The sequence below is a fragment of the Pinus tabuliformis genome, chromosome 8 (genome assembly GCF_031772625.1).
Source record: "Pinus tabuliformis cultivar Carrire ecotype Pingquan chromosome 8, CPIR1, whole genome shotgun sequence".
Lineage (NCBI taxonomy): Eukaryota > Viridiplantae > Streptophyta > Pinopsida > Pinales > Pinaceae > Pinus > Pinus tabuliformis.
In genome coordinates, this window is record NC_142294.1 from 1487866042 (window position 1) to 1487873451 (window position 7410).

The window sequence follows — 7410 nt, forward strand, 5'->3', positions numbered from 1 at the left end:
ATGAGATTTTCCAATGAAGCCTCTGGATGGCCTCCCGGCTTCCGGATTTAATTGTGTGGTGGCCTCGCTAACTGGTCTGGTGGTTCGATTCTACCTCTCTTTGCTTCCTCCCATGGTGAAGAAACTGGCTGGGGTTTTGAATTTTCCACGGGAAATGTAAGAAAATGCCATGTGTGGAGGAGGAATTCATGTCAGATATCAACTGTGAAATCAGAGCGGAAGAATTGAGAAAATATGGAAGGCATTAAGAAGCGATTTCCGAAGCAGAGGAGTTATTTTGACTAAATTCTTTACAATATAATTTGGTGGGGTAAGGGAATGCTTTTTTTCTTCTTGAATGCTGTTTGATGTAATGGAGGAAGCGAGTTGTGCTGTCATTTAATCTAATATTTGCATTTCTTTCTTTTCCATTTCTGCTCCCTTGGTGCTAACATATATGGTATGGTACGGCGATAGATCAATTTTTTTCTATAATTGTATGGTTTATTCTGAAATTTTTAGATTTCTCACTTTAATTAATTATTTATATTAATATGAATTAAGTTAATTAAACTGAATTAAATTTACTGGACGATGGATATCATTTCCTATGTCGATGTTTTTTTATTTAATTTCCTAGAGGTGTAATTTGAATAATTTTAATGTTTTTTCATTTAATTTCTTCACGGTGTAATTTGAATATTTATTGTATTATTACAGGTTATCCGTCTATGGAAAAATAGCATAGGGTGCTAGATTGAGATGGGAAGATTGGAGATCTTTTGGAACTTTTAAGAAAGAAAGTAGTAGGGTTGTTGGAAATGAGAGTAGACTGAGAAGAGATGCGACGGGCATATATACGTCCGTGAACCTACATACAGCTCTGCTTATTCTCCTTCAGCTTCTCTGTCTCTGTTCTGGTTTTTGTGTGTGTTCTGGAAGCGCTTCCATTGTGTTGTGTTGTCTCGTTATTTCTCTGTTTCATGTTATATGTCTTATGTGTGTCATATATGTTATGTGTGTTACGTGTGTTGTCTCGTCGTTTCTCTGTTTCATGTTATATGAGGAAAGTAGCAGAGTGCTATGATGAAAGTTGTAGAGGATGGAGGGTGAATGGGTTGGAATCTTTGAAAAAAACGGAGCTTAAGATGCATGCCGTTTTACTGTAGACTATTTAAAGCTTTGTAGTTATTTGATTTTTAAGGTGTACCTCTTTGCATCTAATGTACAATACTGCAGGTTTTCAGTTTTGTTTAATTTGTTTCCTTTGCTTTGATGCAAGTAAATTCTAATTTATAATTAGATCACTCATGACTTTAAAAATTTGCCAAAAATCACCAGTTCAAATTGAACATCCTTAAATTTGTTACATCCAGAGTACTTGGAGCACTGACTTATCATATGTATGCAGCTTATGGAGGATTTTCTTTGTTAACCTAGGTTTTAATTTAGGATGTCTTGAAGCATGCAACATAAGTGGTTCTGAGCATTTCTATAATCTTCATTTACAGTCAAAATGGCAAACAGAAGTTGGCAAGTATTGCAAGAGTCAAATTCTTTTTATTATTTCTTTTGTGAGATTCTGGGTTGTATTGTTTTTATTTTTATCTAATAGCCATTTTATTCTAATTCATTGGTGCTCATTTTTCATGGGCCTTAGATGTTACCAAGAATATAGATGTCCTATTGCTGTTAATGAAGTCTTCATGCCTTCACAAAACTTTGTGCATTTACGGAACTTCCTGGTAATCCATATCCCAAAGCTCCCAGAATTGCCCTAATGGAGTATACATGGCAAACATCCAAAAGGAATCCCTTGAGCAAACAAATATAAAAGGATAAGTCAAAGTCTTCCAGGCTTGAGTAAGAGACAAGCCCAAATTTCTCTAATTGCCAGACCGAGTACCACTCTGAGGAAAGCCAGAATTGCCCAAAAAACACCTTCAAAATCCAAAGTTGAGAATGTAAAACAGCCCACAGAAGCAGACTAACAAAAATCAAAAGGATGTGATACCCAAACTCCCATCTACAAGCCTAAACATAAAGATATTATAGGTCACTAGGTTAGACTTAGGAATATACAGTATTAAATAAATTTTTTTCTGGCTGATGTGTTCTAACTTTTTCTACATGATAATGCAGAACAAATTATAAGGAACCACGAGGTTCCTATAATGTGGTCACCAAATAGAATTGCAGGTTTTAACTTTTATGGCACTGTTGGAGTTTACATAGCAATAAAGAGTGAGAGAGATTTGTTATCATGTGGCATACCAGATTTTGACAGTGTACTAAATCCCCATGGATATGTACTACCTTTCAATGAAGGTTATATAAAGGCAATGTCTATGAGTGTAACAGATGCCCCTGTGTACTTTCCACAAGCTTTCAGTTTTCATACGTACCCAACACATACATTGAAGCAGGGACTTATTAGTCAAAGGAATTGGGACTACATGGTGCCACCAGGAAGTGGTCATCAGAATGTACCTTTTAAACTGCAACCTCAAGGGAATGCCCCGGAACTGCAACTACCCTTCAAACTGCATCCTCAAGGGAATGCCTAGGAACTTCAACTCCAAGATTTTCAGTACTTCGTTGTGATTGATTTTGAGGCAACTTGTGACGTGGGTACACGTCTTAGTCCACAAGAGATAGTGTTTTTTTTATTTATCTCATATCTGGTTCTTATTTGTGGCGATTTCCTTTCCATTTATGCAGATTATGAACAATGGAAAAGAGGGGTCGCGCCCTCCATTTCCATCCACTTCTTTTCATGATCATTCCAAGATGGAGAAAAAGGAATGTTTTGATAATTGCAAGATCCATTACCGTTGCGAATTTCTGATGAGATTTTCCAATGAAGCCTCTGGATGGCCTCCTGGCTTCCGGATTTAATTGTGTGGTGGCCTCGCTAACTAGTCTGGTGGTTCGATTCTACCTCTCTTTGCTTCCTCCCATGGTGAAGAAACTGGCTGGGGTTTTGAATTTTCCACGGGAAATGTAAGAAAATGCCATGTGTGGAGGAGGAATTCATGTCAGATATCAACTGTGAAATCAGAGCGGAAGAATTGAGAAAATATGGAAGGCATTAAGAAGCGATTTCCGAAGCAGAGGAGTTATTTTGACTAAATTCTTTACAATATAATTTGGTGGGGTAAGGGAATGCTTTTTTTCTTCTTGAATGCTGTTTGATGTAATGGAGGAAGCGAGTTGTGCTGTCATTTAATCTAATATTTGCATTTCTTTCTTTTCCATTTCTGCTCCCTTGGTGCTAACATATATGGTATGGTACGGCGATAGATCAATTTTTTTCTATAATTGTATGGTTTATTCTGAAATTTTTAGATTTCTCACTTTAATTAATTATTTAAATTAATATGAATTAAGTTAATTAAACTGAATTAAATTTACTGGACGATGGATATCATTTCCTATGTCGATGTTTTTTTATTTAATTTCCTAGAAGTGTAATTTGAATAATTTTAATGTTTTTTCATTTAATTTCTTCACGGTGTAATTTGAATATTTATTGTATTATTACAGGTTATCCGTCTATGGAAAAATAACATAGGGTGCTAGATTGAGATGGGAAGATTGGAGATCTTTTGGAACTTTTAAGAAAGAAAGTAGTAGGGTTGTTGGAAATGAGAGTAGACTGAGAAGAGATGCGACGGGCATATATACGTCCGTGAACCTACATACAGCTCTGCTTATTCTCCTTCGGCTTCTCTGTCTCTGTTCTGGTTTTTGTGTGTGTTCGTGTGTTCTGGAAGCGCTTCCATTGTGTTGTGTTGTCTCGTTATTTCTCTGTTTCATGTTATATGTCTTATGTGTGTCATATATGTTATGTGTGTTACGTGTGTTGTCTCGTCGTTTCTCTGTTTCATGTTATATGAGGAAAGTAGCAGAGTGCTATGATGAAAGTTGTAGAGGATGGAGGGTGAATGGGTTGGAATCTTTGAAAAAAACGGAGCTTAAGATGCATGCCGTTTTACTGTAGACTATTTAAAGCTTTGTAGTTATTTGATTTTTAAGGTGTACCTCTTTGCATCTAATGTACATTGCTGCAGGTTTTCAGTTTTGTTTAATTTGTTTCCTTTGCTTTGATGCAAGTAAATTCTAATTTATTTAGATCACTCACGACTTTAAAAATTTGCCAAAAATCACCAGTTCAAATTGAACATCCTTAAATTTGTTACATCCAGAGTACTTGGAGCACTGACTTATCATATGTATGCAGCTTATGGAGGATTTTCTTTGTTAACCTAGGTTTTAATTTAGGATGTCTTGAAGCATGCAACATAAGTGGTTCTGAGCATTTCTATAATCTTCATTTACAGTCAAAATGGCAAACAGAAGTTGGCAAGTATTGCAAGAGTCAAATTCTTTTTATTATTTCTTTTGTGAGATTCTGGGTTGTATTGTTTTTATTTTTATCTAATAGCCATTTTATTCTAATTCATTGGTGCTCATTTTTCATGGGCCTTAGATGTTACCAAGAATATAGATGTCCTATTGCTGTTAATGAAGTCTTCATGCCTTCACAAAACTTTGTGCATTTACGGAACTTCCTGGTAATCCATATCCCAAAGCTCCCAGAATTGACCTAATGGAGTATACATGGCAAACATCCAAAAGGAATCCCTTGAGCAAACAAATATAAAAGGGTAAGTCAAAGTCTTCCAGGCTTGAGTAAGAGACAAGCCCAAATTTCTCTAATTGCCAGACTGAGTACCACTCTGAGGAAAGCCAGAATTGCCCAAAAAACACCTTCAAAATCCAAAGTTGAGAATGTAAAACAGCCCACAGAAGCAGACTAACAAAAATCAAAAGGATGTGATACCCAAACTCCCATCTACAAGCCTAAACATAAAGATATGATAGGTCACTAGGTTAGACTTAGGAATATACAATATTAAATAATTGTTTTTCTGGTTGATGTGTTCTAACTTTTTCTACATGATAATGCAGAACAAATTATAAGGAACCACGAGGTTCCTATAATGTGGTCACCAAATAGAATTGCAGGTTTTAACTTTTATGGCACTATTGGAGTTTGCATAGCAATAAAGAGTGAGAGAGATTTGTTATCATGTGGCATACCAGATTTTGACAGTGTACTAAATCCCCATGGATATGTACTACCTTTCAATGAGGGTTATATAAAGGCAATGTCTATGAGTGTACCAGATGCCCCTGTGTACTTTCCACAAGCTTTCAGTTTTCATATGTACCCAACACATACATTGAAGCAGGTACTTATTAGTCAAAGGAATTGGGACTACATGGTGCCACCAGGAAGCAGTCTTCTGAATGTACCTTTTAAACTGCAACCTCAAGGGAATGCCCCAGAACTGCAACTACCCTTCAAACTGCATCCTCAAGGGAATGCCTAGGAACTTCAACTCCAAGATTTTCAGTACTTCGTTGTGATTGATTTTGAGGCAACTTGTGACGTGGGTACACGTCTTAGTCCACAAGAGATAGTGTTTTTTTTATTTATCTCATATCTGGTTCTTATTTGTGGCGATTTCCTTTCCATTTATGCAGATTATGAACAATGGAAAAGAGGGGTCGCGCCCTCCATTTCCATCCACTTCTTTTCATGATCATTCCAAGATGGAGAAAAAGGAATGTTTTGATAATTGCAAGATCCATTACCGTTTCGTCTCAAACGATCTTCAGACATTCTCAATGTAAGAGAATACTTATCGTTATACTTGAAGAAGCGTATTGAATGACCACTGACCCAGGACCGACGAGGATATGACAAAGATGAATCCTAGTCTTCCAGGCTTGAGTAAGAGACAAGCCCAAATTTCTCTAATTGCCAGACCGAGTACCACTCTGAGGAAAGCCAGAATTGCCCAAAAAACACCTTCAAAATCCAAAGTTGAGAATGTAAAACAGCCCACAGAAGCAGACTAACAAAAATCAAAAGGATGTGATACCCAAACTCCCATCTACAAGCCTAAACATAAAGATATGATAGGTCACTAGGTTAGACTTAGGAATATACAGTATTAAATAATTGTTTTTCTGGCTGATGTGTTCTAACTTTTTCTACATGATACTGCAGAAAAAATTATAAGGAACCACGAGGTTCCTATAATGTGGTCACCAAATAGAATTGCAGGTTTTAACTTTTATGGCACTGTTGGAGTTTGCATAGCAATTAAGAGTGAGAGAGATTTGTTATCATGTGGCATACCAGATTTTGACAGTGTACTAAATCCCCATGGATATGTACTACCTTTCAATGAAGGTTATATAAAGGCAATGTCTATGAGTGTACCAGATGCCCCTGTGTACTTTCCACAAGCTTTCAGTTTTCATACGTACCCAACACATACATTGAAGCAGGGACTTATTAGTCAAAGGAATTGGGACTACATGGTGCCACCAGGAAGCAATCTTCAGAATGTACCTTTTAAACTGCAACCTCAAGGGAATGCCCCGGAACTGCAACTACCTTTCAAACTGCATCCTCAAGGGAATGCCTAGGAACTTCAACTCCAAGATTTTCAGTACTTCGTTGTGATTGATTTTGAGGCAACTTGTGACGTGGGTACACGTCTTAGTCCACAAGAGATAGTGTTTTTTTTATTTATCTCATATCTGGTTCTTATTTGTGGCGATTTCCTTTCCATTTATGCAGATTATGAACAATGGAAAAGAGGGGTCGCGCCCTCCATTTCCATCCACTTCTTTTCATGATCATTCCAAGATGGAGAAAAAGGAATGTTTTGATAATTGCAAGATCCATTACCGTTTTGTCTCAAACGATCTTTAGACATTCTCAATGTAAGAGAATACTTATCGTTATACTTGAAGAAGCGTATTGAATGACCACTGACCCAGGACCGACGAGGATATGACAAAGATGAATCCTAGTATCCATATCAAGAGTCAAGAGGAGTGTTTCTGCTGAAGACGTTATTTTCCCTTAAAGGAATTGGTGACTGGAAATAGGTTTATAACTCTATTACAATTTTGTCATGTCAATTAAGTTGATTGGATCCATGCCTTCTTTACTTGAAAGGTGATGGGTGGTAAGGTGGACATTTATCTGAAATGAAATTTTATTAGCATCCACGGAAATCCCTGAACATCTACACGAGGACTAAAGCAATCACAGTTTTACGAAGAATTTATCTCCCCTTTAACTCCAATCTATAAGGGATCTAAAAGTATATCCGGTTACACTGTATATATTCCGTGTCTAAACCGTCTAAACATGTTCTCTGATATTGCAAGACATCTTTCATGTAGATGGCAACTTGCTTGGCAGAGAAGCAAAACAAACTCTGTATAGTCTTCACATCCCACTTTATTAAGCGTTTTTCTCTTATCTGGTCGTCTCTTGCAGAGTTCAACATCACATGTACATTATCTTCAATTATTTCAAATCTTAATATTGCTATAGAG

The 7410-nt window shown here is 36.7% G+C and overlaps 1 long non-coding RNA gene across 1 annotated transcript; it reads left to right on the top strand.

The window, feature by feature from the left end:
* On the top strand, nucleotides 1-748 carry LOC149241451 (uncharacterized). The gene is made up of 2 exons (XR_016245631.1): nucleotides 1-310; nucleotides 700-748. It is a non-coding gene; the product is annotated as an uncharacterized LOC149241451 (long non-coding RNA).
* Nucleotides 749-7410: the final 6662 nt, after the last annotated feature.